At 40.9% G+C, this 17030-nt stretch overlaps 2 protein-coding genes across 2 annotated transcripts in view; one reads left to right on the top strand and one right to left on the bottom strand.

Annotated features, from left to right (window-relative positions):
- The window catches only part of LOC308481772 (uncharacterized protein), a 246900-nt gene that overhangs the window by 37531 nt on the left and 192339 nt on the right, over positions 1–17030 (top strand). The gene's annotated exons all lie outside the window — the stretch shown is intronic.
- Positions 1–17030, bottom strand: part of OSBPL1A (oxysterol binding protein like 1A) — a 152867-nt gene that overhangs the window by 91798 nt on the left and 44039 nt on the right. The window lies entirely within an intron of this gene.

Here is a 17030-nt window from a genome sequence, read left to right as displayed (position 1 = left end):
CTAGCTCTTATAAGTGAGGTTCACCTGAAGTAATACATAACATTTCTTCTTCTTCTTTGGCGATCACTCATAGCCGAGTAAGATTGTCTTCCATAAACACGGTTTTAACAATGAGTCCGTAAGTGACTGTGGAGGCCAATTCTGGATCCACATGTCCTTCCACAGTGGGGACATTGGAACAATGGTATGTAAAAGTGCTTAATGCTAGCTGAATCATATGTTTTAATTGATTTGCAATCTTGGGGATTAAAAAAAACAATCTCATTTGAACAGCTTGCTCACTACTGTGATGATTGTAAGTGTATTTCATATTGAAATAGAACTGTGAGGCAATTTTAATGCCTATTAATAGTTTCTTCATAAAAGATTGAGCTCGCTTCTTGTGAATTGTAGGTCTGCAAGTGGAAATTGCTGCTTGGTTGTCTACACACCTGAGACGCTAAGTTGATAGTACGGGACATCAAGTTCATGTGCTTGGCAAACTCTTTTACTCTGAATTTATTATTCTTATTTTTTTTTTCCAATTTGCAATCCAGTTCTGTAAAATGTCATGGGCATAGTTGTATTGAATGGATTGGATTAGGTTTTTATTTATGGCATCTTTACCAAAATCAAAGAAAAGCGAACTTGATATCCATCAACTACAAAAGTATAAAATCGCTTCTGACAGTAACTCCATTATAAAAATGCATTAAAAGTTCTTGGATTTTTAGTTTTAGTTTTACTCTTGACACTGAATGAAATAAACCTGCTCTTATAGTTCTTTGCAAAAGCTTTTTTTGTGGTCGACTATTGACAGAGTCAATGCTGGTTAGAATTGAGGAAACATGTAGTACCTACAAAATGGGTTATGAAACAGTTCAGTTCTGGAATTATAGTACTTCTATAAATTGGAAATATTGTCCTGGCTGCCAAAATCACCTATTGCTCCTGATTGCTATTAAAGAAACAGCCCTTGTCATCAGTACGCAGTCTTGTCTGTAGTGTGGGGTCTTGGTTTGGTGCTCTGCAAGTGGTTGGGTATGTTCAGAGAAGCAGTTTATGGTAGGAATGTAGCTAGCAGGAAAGACGAGTAGGATATGGGGTTTGCAAAAGCGAGCCTTGGCATTGGGGAGAGGGTGAGGGCTTCTAAAAGGCTCTTTGCTTGCTTTGGAGAGCCGAAACCAAAACCCTATTACGCAGAGAAGTAGGAATGTTTAACTGTACCTTGGTTGTCGAACTTCATCTGTTCTGGGAGTCTGTTCGACTCAAGGAACCATTCGAAAACCAAGGCGCAGCTTCTGATTGGCTGCAGGAGCTTCCTGCACTCAATTGGAAGCCGTGGAAACTGAATTGGACGTTCGGCTTCCAAAAGACGTTCGCAAACTGGAGCACTTACTTCCGGGTTTGCGGCGTTCGAGAGCCAATTTGTTTGGGAGCCAAGCCATTCGACAGCCAAGGTACCACTGTATTTTAGTTACTGCACTGCACTTATGCAGCCATTTCCTGAATCTCACCAGTATCTTCCCACGTGCACAGAGTAGCCATAGACACGTATGTCAGTGCTGTATGTGTATATAGCTCCTTCACATGCCTCACCAGGCTTTCCAAATGTGGGATTTACTATCAGAGAGATAGTGTTCAACCTGTTCTGTAAAGGGTTGCACTGCCCCAAAGGATCTATTTTGCAGTCTGGGGCTACTTCTAAATCCTGCTTTGTCACTGTCGGCCCAGGTAGTGACTTTCATCGGCTTTGGCTGGTGTTCCAGCTATGGCACCCCCTAGGCAGTGACAGCCTACTAACAGTTAGCGATGCTCTGGTAAAACTTAGCATTGACTTCTATAACACACTGTATGTAGGGCTGCCTTTGAAGACTTTTTGGAAACTGCAGAGTAGAAACTCAATAATAGACTTAGCAGGGTTGCACATGTTGCTCTCTGGGAATCTGATGCAGGATTTGTAAATTTGCTGCCTGCTGTAGGTGTCTGCTTATTGGTTTCCAGCGTGCCCTACTTGCATATTTATAAATAAAACATTGCAGAGGACCCATAAATCTACACTGTGCTTCATCGTCCAGAGGAATTAAACCCTGCTGTGTCACTGGCCCTGGAATGTCTTGCCACACAGGTTTTCAAAGGTTTCTTGCTAATAGCAATTAAAGCACATGAGTGCCTTGCAAAAAAATGCATGGGATGAAACCATTACATTTTACAACAAGGCCAAAGGCAGCTCAAATTCACTGAAGGCAAATTTAACAATCGGAATTGGTTCTTGGTCTTGTATGCTGTCTTGTTCAGATTAATCCACCAACACTATCATTAGGAGGAGTTGGTACACAGTTTTCCTGAAACTCACTTCTCTACTTATAATTACTTCGTTATCTATATTTAACAAATATTTATTAAATGGATCTAAAATGTGTTTACACCTGATATTAAAATTATTATATTAGTCTACATGTGCAAACTTATGGTCTTACAAATAAAGCAACAACTTTGAAGTACTGCATTAGGAGTTGCTTCTTTCCAGTAGATGTCAGTAGAACTATATGGTTTTTTTAAAATTTGTACTTACTATTGACTATGCAGACTTCAGCTGGGAAGTCAGTTTGTGTTTTGGAGTGTGCACAGATTAGCTAAATACAGAAAGCCCACAACTTACATGGGGGTTATGTCCCTAACGCCAAAATCATGTATAGTCAAAACACATTGGGTGCAATGGCGGCAGCAGCGGTGGGGATTGCCAAAGTCTTTTTTGCTCAGACACCCACCCCCTTTCTGCCCCCTTTTCATATTTTCAATCATCATCATTATTATTATTGCCAAGCACATAATGCTGAATGTGCACAAGTTAAATGTGCGTAAGTTGTGGGCTTACTGTACAGTGGTACCTCGGGTTACATATGCTTCAGGTTACATATACTTCAGGTTACAGACTCCGCTAACCCAGAAATAGTACCTCGGGTTAAGAACTTTGCTTCTGGATGAGAACAGAAATCGTGCTCTGGCGGCGTGGCGGCAGCGGGAGGCCCCATTAGCTAAAGCGGTGCTTCAGGTTAAGAACAGTTTCAGGTTAAGAACAGACCTCCGGAACAAATTAAGTACTTAACCTGAGGTACCACTGTATTATGAAATGCACCCACTATAGTAAAGCATATTTTGTCTTTAAAAGTAAAATCCACAGATGTACAACTTTTCATCACATAAATAATTCCCCCTCTCTCTTTTCCTTTCTCTCTTCATTGTACATTTTCTCACCAGCTGTGGTATCATCCAGGGCATCCTCTTCCTCGAATTTCTGGGTTGGGAAGTGGAGGAAAGTTTTGTGTGTGTATCTCATACAGTGAGAGAGCCATAGAGAACCCAAAGGTCCTCAGATTGAATTTAGGGTTTTAAATGCTGGCTTCTCTGCTCATCAGCACCCCACCCAGTAGTCCATATAATTTAGAAGACACAAGCAAAATGCATCACAACAAATTAATCTTTCAGTTAAGTGTATTGTGCCATGACCTAGCCTTTAAATTTACCTCACCTTTCTAATGGCATACAGTCCTGTGCTGGGTTTAGTAGGGCTAGCACTGTTCTGCTGTTTTCACTGATAAATTTAGGGGATTAAGGTAGGTGTAAGTAGGAAGACAACGCCAAGTTATTCTGGGGGAGAAAGAGGGTTAAGTTTTTTGGGTTGGGTTGCTCACTTTTTCCTCCCAACAATATGTGAAATGATATTTCATTGTCATGATACAGCACTGTTGGTCATTGGGAGGGAATGTGGTGGTCTAGCTGCATTGCAGTGGCAGAAAAACCTTTAGTATTAAAGGAAGATAAGTTAGAACAAAAAGATGATGCCGTTGTGTTTACTGGCTGGTGTCTTGTCTCTGAAAACCTTGGTGACTTTCTCCTCTAAAAAGTCACCAAGCACAGCTTCCCATTTTTGCAGCCTGCAGCTAGAGCTGTGAAGGTGTTTTTGGATAGGCTATGCTGGGAAGCTGTCAGGTCCTTGGTCTGAGGCATCCAAAACATTATGACCAGCAGATTTGGCAGGTTGCTGCAGGTGGGCAAAAACTGATTCCTCTTCTTCCTCTTGGGGAAGTGCCCCATGAGCAGGAACTGTGGATTCATACACATTAAATAAATATGTAATCTAATCACTACTGAGTGTGGTAAATTATAATTCCAATTGCCAGATGTGGTTCAGCCTTGCAGACTTTTCAAAGGCCTAAATGTTGCAAATAGTGGATTAGCTACACTGCAGTATGAGACAATTCAGCCTTGCATAGATCAAAAGTCATATTCTTAAATTTTTTTTTTATTTACACAGAGGAAACTGTAGGGTTTAATATATGTGCCTAGCCATGTTTAAATGTGCTTACAACAGATCATCAGTTTATTTGCTATTCTGTCCAAATGGAAACCCAGATTTGCTATCCTACAGAAGCAAATACAATAGCCAACAGCAAACAGTATGAAACATTATCTAGCAGTTCAGTTAATAATCATTTATGTGCTGGCCCATTTGTGTGTAATTGCCTAGGCTTAATGATCCTGTAATTATTTAAAAAAATGTTTTGTCATTTTTGCCTCAGATAATCCAGCAAATGTATTTTGCACGATTGTACATAATGTAAATGTACATTCGATGTTCTTGATCTCAGAGGAAAAAGTAATCCCAAGATTTTATATCATTCTGGCAACATTCCTTTTTATTATTTAATCTATTTATTTTATAATGAGAATTAGTAATCACAATTTGCATTACAAATTTCAGCAGTTTTTAAAACCTTGGAGAGTTGAAACTTGTAAAATTTATGATGAACACAAACAGTTGCTTTACCAGATGAAGGAGAAAGCTGTCCTGTCAAATTTCTGCCTATCTACTTAAAGGCTGTGCAAGAGAGAGTTATGTTAGCAGGTGATCAAAGTGTAGAAATGGATATGTGGAGGCAGGCAGGATCTCACCTCCTAGCTACACCCCAATCTCCAGACTTCAACTTGTTACTTCTGTGTGGGACCAAAATGTTCTGGTTGCACAATCTGAATGTAACCGCTGCAGAAGGTCCTACACACAGTAAACACATGGAAATTGTGGGCAGAACCAGGAAGTACAATGTCAGCGCCGCTTTCATGCATACATTCATGCCTACCTCAAAGGGTTGTTGGGTTGGGAGAATAAAATGAGGGGGCGGGAGAGAGAAAATCATGTTTGCCACCTTGAGCTTATGAAAGGAATGGTGGGACATACATGCAATAAATAAATAAAATACACACTTGGATGGTCTGTCTGCACAGGGATACATTGACTTACTACCAGAACTAAGGAGATCTATTTGAACTCTCAGTTTGCCTTCTGAATTGTTACTCTGATCCCATGGTTAAGATAGGATATCTTTTTGTAAACTGCTTTGAGGGCGTTTTTTTAAACCGTCAAGTGGATATAAATTTTAATAAACATTTTTGACCTCTGCTGTGCCTTTAATCCTTGATTGTTTGATCCACGGGTCTTTCAGTTACTGAGCAATTTTGTAGGTAGTCATTAAGACTCCCAATCCTGCAAAAGGCCATGTAAGGGCCCAGATCAGTCATAACCATGGGAAAACTCATGATGTTAAGAGCATGAGCTATGGCAGGTCTTGAGCCTGTGTGCTTCCCTTTCTCCTCTTTCTTGCTCCTTCATGTTCAAGAGGTAGAAATGAGAAACATCCGATTCAATATGCCGCAAACCACAGTTTGCTGTTTTGTCCAGATGCAGCAAACAGTGGCTTGTGGAAGCCATAGTTTGTCCATAGCTTGAACCTGGCTCTCATTTCAGAATCATTTGTAGCCTTGGAACAAAATGGCAGAGTGCAACTAGAGCTTCTAATCTCCCATTACACATGGATACTTGACAAGGACCATATTCATGCTTATAACTAAAAGGGGGCTGTTACAGCATTATCAGTGCACAGTTTGCAATGGCTGAATGTTACTAGTCAGTAGTAGGAGGGTAACACAATTTGGACAGTATGGATCTATCTATTGATCTATATTTAGTATACTGCCCTTCATCCATAGATCTGAACATCCATAGATCTGAACATAGGCTGAACTCCTCAATGCCTTCTTTGCCTCAGTCTTCTCCGATAAAGAAAACAATGCCCGACCTGAAGAGTTTGGAGCAAATGATTCAGCAGAGGAAACACAGCCCAGAATAACTAAGGAGATAGTACATGAATACTTGGCTAGTTTAGATGTATTCAAGTCTCCAGGGCCAGATGAACTGCATCCAAGAGTATTAAAAGAACTGGCAGATGTGATCTCAGAACCACTGGCAGTCATCTTTGAGAATTCCTGGAGAACAGGCGAAGTCCCGGCAGACTGGAGGAGGGCAAATGTTGTCCCTATTTTCAAAAAGGGGAAAAGAGAGGACCCAAATAATTACCGCCCAGTCAGTCTGACATCAATACCAGGGAAGATTCTGGAGCAGATCATTAAGCAAACAGTCTGTGAGCACCTAGAAAGGAATGCTGTGATCACCAATAGTCAGCATGGATTTCTGAAAAATAAGTCATGTCAGACTAACCTGATCTCGTTTTTTGACAGAATTACAAGCCTGGTAGATGAAGGGAACGCAGTGGATGTAGCCTACCTTGATTTCAGCAAGGCATTTGACAAGGTGCCCCATGATATTCTTGTAAAGAAGCTGGTAAAATGCGGTCTTGACTATGCTACCACTCAGTGGATTTGTAACTGGCTGACTGACCGAACCCAAAGGGTGCTCATCAATGGTTCCTCTTCATCCTGGAGAAGAGGGACTAGTGGGGTGCCACAGGGTTCTGTCTTGGGCCCGGTCTTATTCAACATCTTTATCAACGACTTGGATGATGGACTCAAGGGCATCCTGATCAAATTTGCAGATGACACCAAACTGGGAGGGGTGGCTAACACCCCAGAGGACAGGATCACACTTCAAAACGACCTTGACAGATTAGAGAACTGGGCCAAAACAAACAAGATGAATTTTAACAGGGAGGAATGTAAAGTATTGCACTTGGGCAAAAAAAATGAGAGGCACAAATACAAGATGGGTGACACCTGGCTTGAGAGCAGTACATGTGAAAAGGATCTAGGAGTCTTGGTTGACCACAAACTTAACATGAGCCAACAGTGTGACACGGCAGCTAAAAAAGCCAATGCAATTCTGGGCTGTATCAATAGGAGTATAGCATCTAGATCAAGGGAAGTAATAGTGCCACTGTATTCTGCTCTGGTCAGACCTCACCTGGAGTACTGTGTCCAGTTCTGGGCACCACAGTTCAAGAAGGACACTGACAAACTGGAACGTGTCCAGAGGAGGGCAACCAAAATGGTCAAAGGCCTGGAAACGATGCCTTATGAGGAACGGCTAAGGGAGCTGGGCATGTTTAGCCTGGAGAAGAGGAGGTTAAGGGGTGATATGATAGCCATGTTCAAATATATAAAAGGGTGTCACATAGAGGAGGGAGAAAGGTTGTTTTCTGCTGCTCCAGAGAAGCGGACACGGAGCAATGGATCCAAACTACAAGAAAGAAGATTCCACCTAAACATTAGGAAGAACTTCCTGATAGTAAGAGCTGTTCAACAGTGGAATTTGCTGCCAAGGAGTGTGGTGGAGTCTCCTTCTTTGGAGGTCTTTAAGCAGAGGCTTGACAACCATATGTCAGGAGTGCTCTGATGGTGTTTCCTGCTTGGCAGGGGGTTGGACTCGATGGCCCTTGTGCTCTCTTCCAACTCTATGATTCTATGATTCTATGATCTCAGGGCGGTTCTCAAGATAAAAACACAAAATACATAATAAAAACAAGTACAATACTAAACACTAACCCCTCCTTCTCCCCCTCCCATTTCCACAAACACATTTAAAAGGGTACAGGATGTTAATCAGCCCAAGGCCTGGTTGAAGAGGAATGTTTTTGCCTGGCGCCTAAAAGTGTATAATGAAGTCGGGAAGATTTCTCTACATGTCTGTTTGTATGCATGCTGTGTGTGTGTGTGTGTGTGTGTGTGTGTGTGTAATCCAACACACCTATTTCATTTTAAAGTGAGTACATTCTAGTTTTGTTTCTTGGGAATAAAATTCAAATATAACAGAAAACTCATTGAATGGAATGGAAAGAGCTAGACAAAAATACACCTTGAAAGGTATATATTTGGCCAGAATATTAATCTTTAAAATATATGAATATGCCCCATGAGACTGAAGGAAAGGTTCTGCCATCTCTTATTATCTGGCTTAGTAGGCTGAATACATGAATAATTCAGCTGGGAAAGTTTTTCTGGTAATGCATCACCAAGACTCAAACTATTAAGATGCCGTCATGAAACACTGGAAGGGGAAAATCCAGTCTCAATTGCTTTAGTGGCTATGGCAGTAATGGGGAATAAATCTGATTTTTCTCACTTAACTCTTAACACCTGAGTAACTGTCAGAGATCTTCTGCTGGTATCTGCAGCACAAATGGCAACACAGATGCTTCATTTGGGGGCATAAATTAGCATATCATTTCCATAGGGGGGCACGTTACACGTGATGATGGCTCACCAGCTGGAGCATGCCTGGCCCTTGGGAAGTTTCAGATTCAACGGCAAATCGGTCAATTTTCCAGGTGAGCAGGAGCAATAGAAACACAAAGCACAGCTTTATTAAAATGAAGGGGATTCAGGTGCCATGTATACAAGGTGACACCTTTTCACTTCAAAATAATGACCTTCAGTCTTAACTTGCTTGCCAATAACCATAAAATACAAGGGAAGGGGGGGGGGAGAGATGCTTTTAAAGGCACAGGAACAGATGCAGTAAAAACACACACACAACCTACAGCATCCATGCTTCTTATGCTGTGCCATTTACTCTAGCTCCAATGCGCTTCCACCATTGGTTTCTGAAGTCATGCAGACACAGCATTAGCCAAAATCCATACCTATCCTCTTGGATGCGTATGGCTAGGGAGGCGTTAAAATAGTGGACCAACATTTTATTTAAAGGGATGTGGAACAATGGCACCAGCTTCCTGGGCAGACAAGGACTAACCATACATCTTCATCTAACAAGTAACCATCCTAACCCCACTCTCAATAGAGAAGCACGCCTGGCTTTATTTTGTGGTGGATGACATGTTGTGATATACAGTTACTGACTCTTACTGAAAGAGGTAACATTTGCATGCATGAAAGCGCTTTGCTCCCAACATAGCAAATGCTGTACATGAATGACAAATCTTTCTAAAAGGACAATTTAGACCCCGTATCTTTGCTAACACAAAGATTGCATGATTTTTTTCGTAAGAAAACCAAGTAGTTTTCTTTTTAAGTCATTTGGAACCTTTTTTTTTCATCTTTGTCTTGACGCCAGCTGATGGAGACTTGTTTGCTGCAACTTCTGGAAACTCTGTGAGGAAACATTCACTTACAGCATTTCCAAAGCAAACTCGCTGTGATTTATTCTAGTCTCGGTATTTAGGGAGCATTTGATTAAAGGCAGATGAGGGCAGATGTAAATAAAACCAAGTTTAAACATTTCTGGCAGTCACCATTGTGCTTCGCTCTGCTACTGGAGAGTAGAAATCTCTCTTCCAAACCTTTCTCTCTCCAACACAGCAAAGACCTGGTTCATTCAGGCCAGAGAAAAAACAGAATGTTGTTTCTGTTTTCCTAATTTTAATATTGTATAATTTGATAAATTAAATTGAATCAAACTAATAGGAGCCCTTTCAAAGAAAATAAACATATCCCTTGAGTAAAGCTACTCTTGCTACCCCACCTGACATAGTCTTAAAGCCTTAAAAACGCACAACTTTTATTTGATGAAAGGGAGAAACAAGATTATCTAGAGTAAGACTTCTCCACACTTAATAAAATATAAACAGCTGTCATCTTCTGGCTGCAAGGAGAGCTGTTGCCATTGTTTTCAGAAAACAATCTGCATACAGCTTTAGTTTTAAGAGTTGAACTTAAATAATACTGGTCCTGTATTTCCAACAATGGATATTTACTGCACTCTATAAATCACTCAGTTGTAAATGATGCCAGATGAGGCTGGCAGAGGTGAAAGCACAAATACTCATAGGAACATGAGAAGGTGGAATTAGGGTAATATTCTTAATGCCAAAACCCATTTTGCATTTTCCATCACACTGGTTTTCTGCATTTCTCTCCCCACCAAGACACACATATTGAACCATTGTTCAAAACACCCACAAACATTAGTATGAAGAATGTAAAATACATGTCACTCTTTCAAATTGAAACATGCCAGAAAAATATAACACTAGAGAAATACGTTTCCTTGGGAAATACCTTCAATATCAGTGTGTATCATTTTGGCCACTAGATGTCAATGTGGTTCTACAGTAGTTTACCCAGCTCAAATTGGGGGGGGGGGGGCATATGGGACTATTTCAACATCCAATAGCCAGTATAGAGATATCATCCTTTACAGGACACTTGTGAATTAAGCAGGTATGACAAATTAAGTTATACAAACAGGACTCCAGTACAAAGCTGGGAGTGTCATGCTTTCTAAGTGGGAAGACACTAATACTTCAGGATATTAATCTCAATTCACCAACGGTTAGTGTGTCCCGCCCCCCTCTGCAACCCTTCCATTGCAAGAAATTTTTGCTGTTTAAAAATAATATTAAGAACAACTATTTACTATTCATATGGTGGAAAGGGGGGCTATATATCAAAAAGCACTTTAAAAAGATGACAGAAAACATGCTAGAAAAATAGCAAAAAATAAAAATAAAATAAATAAAAATATCAAACTCTTGGTCCAAACCCCCTGGGAAACAGAACCCTCGATTCTCAGCCCATCTATTGACCACCAAGTACAGAAGGACATCTTTTTGCTCTATAATTACCAAACAGGACATCAATGCTGCTGCCACAGCGTAATGATGGTTTATTTGTTATTTAGTGCTGAGGGTTGCACCACCTACACATCACCAATATGACATGATAAACAAAAAGAATAAAAATAGTGTTCTTCATGCTATTTGATAGCAATGTTGGAAAGCAGTTTTCTTTCTTTCTTTTTAATGGAGGGGGTCAGGTGTCAACTTTCTCAACTCATAGGCTCATTGAAGTTCCATTACAGGATAACTTTGAGTGTAGCAGCATATAACATTTCAAAGCAGGTGGGGATTTAGACTGCAAGCAACCCTATATACACTTACCTGGGAGTCAGGGCTCCCCCAGATCACCAATTTACTCAGCATTCATCCTGATTTGCTTTCACTAAGCTTACAAGGTGGTTAGACTATGTCTGATCTTCACTGAGCAATTGTTGTTGCCGATAAGTGACTGTTTCATGTCAGGGCACTGTCTGATAAGCAAGGAAAGGCTTACCAGCCAAGGGCTATGAAAGGGAAGGATTGTTTTCTGAGATGGGGAAGGGGTGTAGGTTATTAAGGATATGTCGGAATGGTTTTAGCTGAGAGCTATAGGTGACAACAAGTGGTGCTCTGTCATATTCCCTTCTTGGTCTGTCCTCTTGTAGATTGTCTATGGATACAAAGAAGTAACCAGTGATATTTTTCTAGAAAAAGAGGTGTTGGAACTCACCATGAATGCCTCCCTTGTTCTCTTATAATGACAATGGTGCCCACCTGAGAGGTGCTGGAACTGAGTTCCAGCAAGTTCCAGGTGAGAAAAAGCCCTGGAAGTAACTCAGTGGTTCTCTTGATTCATCTGAAAATAATAATATTTATAACAAGACCAGCAACAAACAGCTATTATTATAATTATTATTATTCACCCTTCACCACAAGGTTCCATGGTGGGTCACAACATTGTAAAAACAGCTGAAAACAACTCACAATCACAACTGGACTGAGTTGTGTGTGTGTTGTCACATGCCAGGGTAAAGATGTGCATCTTTAGCAAATGAAAGAAAGTATCAGTTGAAGGTGCCAGGTGCTCCTCTGTGCGGAAGGAATTCCACAACTGAGGGGCTGTTTTCTCCTAAGCTTTTGAGGGCAGAAAAAAATATCAAGAGAGTTGATATCAACACTCAAAAAGGTTTGTAGAGAGACCTACGGTACTTGCTGCCTAACTCAGGGGCAGCAAACTTAAAAGAAAACAAGAGGTAAGCCCAGAAAAAATGTAAAAATCACTCCTTCAAGTAACGATTCTTTGTTATCTGTTTAGGGATGAGGTAGAGTCAATGCAGTGCCCTCTAGATCATGGGTAGGCAAACTAAGACCTGGGGGCCGGATCCGGCCCAATCACCTTCTAAATCTGGCCTGCGGACGGTCCGGGAATCAGTATGTTTTTACATGAGTAGAAGGTGTGCTTTTATTTAAAATGCATCTCTAGGTTATTTGTGGGGCATAGGAATTCATTCTCCCCCCCCCCATATAGTCCCCCCAAGGTCTGAGGGACAGTGGACGGGCCCCCTGCTGAAAAAGTTTGCTGACCCCTGCTCTAGATGTTGTTGAAATAACTCCCATAATTCCTGACTATTGGCTATGCTGATAGGGGCTGATGGGAGTTGTAGTCAAAAATATCTGAATGGCACCATGTTGGCTACCCTTGAGTGAGCTCATCCATTTCTTTTGTGCTTTACATTCTTCCTAAGAATATATGCTCATACTGGATAAATTCTACTTCTTGGTAATGCTACATACCTTGCTTGTTGCCTTCTACACTTCTTCAGTTGTGCATTTTCTTATAAAAATGTATTTCCCTGCGCACCACGGGGGAGCCCTACTGAGCTCAATAAGAACTCACAGTATGCACTGTTATTATGCTGTCATCTTTTCTGGATCAAATTGCTAATTGTTTGGGGCAGATGCCTTTTCTTTATGGCACCCAGTAAGGGGGCTGGGGGGGGCAGGAAATGTTACCAGCTCTACAGGAATATGCTTTCCCTGAATTTACACCATTTGGAAACTCAAATCTACGAGGAAGTTTCCTGTTAAATCTATATCTCCATCTATCTATATACAGAAGCCCATGTATTTTCCTGATAGTGTAATTATTTTAAGAATTCATGTGGTTTTTTAAAAAAAGTCACAGCCACAGAAGGACCTTACAAGGCATCTCTCAGCCTTCAGTGTGTTAAAATGGCTGACTAGAGAGACTAACATAACCTTAACTGTAGTGGCATGAACAACATACCAGTGTAATAATTCATTTAGAATGATGACACCTGAGACCTAATTTAAAAGTCCTAGATGAATTCTGTTCTCACATTCAAGCCTCAAGGCTGCTGCAAACATACCTACGAAATCCTAAGAACTATAGTGAGCCTAATTGAATTGGACTTAAATGGACCGTTGAGGTGGCCTCACAGAGCTCCGGGGAATTTATATTGTCTATACTGTATCAGAATCACAGCTTGAACTGAATAACTGGTTACATTCAATCATGTTACTGTAACTCATGCTTGAGGTAAAGGGGAAACCTTTAGCTATCAGCAAGGCTGTATGGAAAACAATTTCAAATCACTTTAAACCCAGTTGGCAACTACTTTGCCAATTACGGAGTCCTTTGGGAGAGGTGTGTGCTAGGGCTCAGGACTAAATGATTTATGTCAAGCGCCCCAGTCTCTGAGGCATATGTGGGAGCCTGCAGAGGAGGTGCTTCTGGCTAATTATTTCTCCTAAGAATACTTTAGCGAAGGTAATTTGCGCTTGCAGATGAGTCACACACTGAATAAAAAGACAAGAGGGAAACGGAGGCTGCAGCGAAATGGTATACCAAGAGATAAAAGGGAAATGAAGAGGGTTCTTTGAAAATGTTCAATCTAGTATGTAAAAACGAAGAGCAAACGCTTAGATTTGCACTGGAGAGGGGGAATTCAAGAGTAATGTAAAACACATTTTAACGATAATATCTGAATTTGGAATATAGTTTAAAATGCTGCTAAGGTTCTCTTTCTCAAATGGCATTCATATTGCAGTCATTAATGTTAAGGAAATATGAGTATTATTAATCCAGAGCAGCTGATGCAATGTGGGCCGAAGTACATTTCTGGATTAAAAGGAGGTGCTTCACTTTGTACCGGCTTCTTGTTAGGGGTTTGCTCGGTATAATTGGAAAACTCATAATAGCTTTCCCCCAAAGTTGGAATTTGAAGAGCAGAGCCCTTTAAAGCTTTTATTTCTTTTAGCACCAATCCAAGGGTTGTAGTCATCTGAGTCCTATTCAGAACAGACGTATTAAAATGGATGGATCTAAGTTGGCCATGTGTATTAATGTCAGTGGATCTACTCTGAGTAGGAATGGCATTGCATACCACCCCATATGTGCAGATGTAATTTCTTTGACTCATATATTGTTGGAATTGTCAGGTCTTATGACTGAATTAATACAATCAATACTTATATGGTGCTTTTTAAAGTGCTCAAATTGCTCAAGATGGAAAATCTCAGCAATAATTACAACAACCCTGTAAAGTAGATCTCTGCTGTTAGCCTCGTGGTGAAGGCAGTGAGGGATTGGGTGAGTTTGAAAGAGGGTGTCTTCACTTGGATCACCCAGTATACTCATGGTAAAGCTAAGTTCTTTTAACCTGGTACTCCCAACGCATCATTCATAAACCCATCATTCACTACACTAGTTCTCAAATGAGTGTACTTTAATTTCAGTTTTTAGATTAAGGAGTTATGGTCAGACAATAATACTATGAAGTGGATTTCCTTCTATGGCTGAATTTCCTTCTTGATCAGTTCAAATAAAACTACCGTCATACCACCCCAGCCACAGAGATCAAAGTGAATTTAGATGCGTGGTACCTTCATGACAAGCAGGCAATCAAAGTGAATTTAGATGCGTGGTACCTTCATGACAAGCAGGCAATGCACATCAAAAATATGAAAAATAATAATCCTATTAAGCAGATGTGAATGTTATTGTCACGTGAAGGTCCTGGCAAATAATGTGGAATTGATGCGTGTTAGAGAGTTGTGGGTTGTCTAGCCTCCCAAATAGGAATGTTCTGAAATATTCTATCAATTGTGTACTTCTTAGTTAGCATGGTACAATCTGACATAGGCGCCAACCCCTAGGGGCCGAGGGGTATTCAGCCCCCCCCCAATAAAATATTTGAGGGGGGCGGGGACTCCAAAGTTTATAGGTATTGCCATTCAGATGGTGTGCATGTGCCGTGTCCTGTGATCAATTATGTGGGGCGGGGCTTACCTGTCCCCCCATATTTCATTAAAGTTGGCACCCCTGCAATCTGAGCTGTCACTGACAATCCCCACAATGGTCTCCAGCTACTACTTAGACTTAATTGTACTCAGACCCTGCCCTGAAAATAGCGAAGCAAGTGTAGAAAAATATGAATGTTTTCATCATGGGTAGCAAAGGGCAGAAGGAGAGCTTCAAAACCAGGAATGTCCCTGGCCTGTCAGAGATATGCTACCTGCCCAACCAAGAAGTTGTCAGCTGGCTTCATGTTTACTGTCAATTCACACATTATGGAATCAACTCTGGATAATCCTGTGCCGGTTTATCAGTTTGATTGATTGAGCTAAATCACACACATATTCTTTTAAAAACAGGAGCTATGTGGACGGTCACAAGGGGTAACAGGGCCTGGGCAGTCCTCTACCGCCCCCCTTTTGTAATCTGAGCACTAGGGTTGATTCAGTGTAAATGTGCAAAGTGTAGAAGTTCCTTGGAAATGTATTTGCCAGCCCTTTTGTTGCAAAACACCTCAAGTTTAACATTTCAATAACATTTGCCTCAGCTGCGCTGGAAGTTCATCCTGTTACGTCGTAGACTAAAACCTCAAAAAGCAAAATTATGTAACATTGCCCAAATCAGTATGAGGACATTAATTGTCAGTCTGAGGATTTTTCTTGCATAAGCATCAAAAACATTGGATATCAATTTAGAACTGTCTCCCCCCCCACCCACCTCCTCCTCCTTTTAAAAAACCAAACTAGAGATTTAGCACAGCTGCTGCCAGCAAAATCATATCTGACCCTGAAAAAATACAATTGCCATTCTCCCACTTGGAGAATATTGAAAGTCAGATAAGCAGTAGGGGTTGAAAAGCACTTCAGGCAGTCCCATTAAAAAGGCACAGGCATACCAAGTGCACACGGTTAACCTTAGAAAAAGAGCAGAGAGAATCAGGTGGTGTACAAACAGCAATTGTTGCTACACAGATTGCAGGGGGGAAAGCTGGGGAAAATCATAGTGAATTACTTGGCAATAAAACATGCTACAGAAAGAGTTAAAGCAGCATTCATTTTTCATGCTACAAAAATGTACTTCAGATAAGAGAACACTTCATATGGTACACAGAGTGACCCCATTAGGCATAGAAGACAAACACTAGTCCTATCAGGAAATTCTGCACCTAAGGAACTATTGTTCCTGCTATGTGAGCATCTTCAGCTGAGCTTCAGAGTTTAGAAGCAAATGCTAGTACAGTGGTACCTCGGGTTACATACGCTTCAGGTTACAGACTCCGCTAACCCAGAAATAGTACCTCGGGTTAAGAACTTTGCTTCAGGATTAGAACAGAAATCGTGCTCCAGCGGCGTGGCGGCAGCAGGAGGCCCGATGAGCTAAAGTGGTGCTTCAGGTTAAGAACAGTTTCAGGTTAAGAACGGACCTCCGGAACGAATTAAGTACTTAACCCGAGGTACCACTGTACTGGGAGTTTATACCATTCCTGTTGGCCCAGCAGTTACATCTACTCTGCTGCTCTTGTCCCATGTTATTCACATTCTGTCCCTCTCCCCCCCCCCATTCTCTGTATGTCAGTCTGTTTATTTATTTATAGTGTTATTTACATTCTACTTTTCATCCAAAAATATAGCAAAAAGGCTTACAAAGAAAATAAAAAATGAACACAATATTTAAAATAATAAAGTGAGTTAAAAACCCCCAATGAAAATCCATAAAGTAGGATTCCACTCACTGAATATTTCACACTCACCCCTTGACATATTCCACACCCATTAACACCCTAACTTTCAACCAAACTACACCTACTGACGTTCACACTTTTAGACACCCCCCCACCCACAAACATTTACTTACTCTCAGCATTTATCAGTCCCACCAGTCCCCTA

The sequence above is a fragment of the Podarcis pityusensis genome, assembly GCF_964106645.2.
Source record: "Podarcis pityusensis genome assembly, chromosome: 7".
NCBI classification, from domain to species: domain Eukaryota; kingdom Metazoa; phylum Chordata; class Lepidosauria; order Squamata; family Lacertidae; genus Podarcis; species Podarcis pityusensis.
Note: the sequence above shows the minus strand (reverse complement) of the source record. Positions and strands in the feature narration are given on the sequence as shown.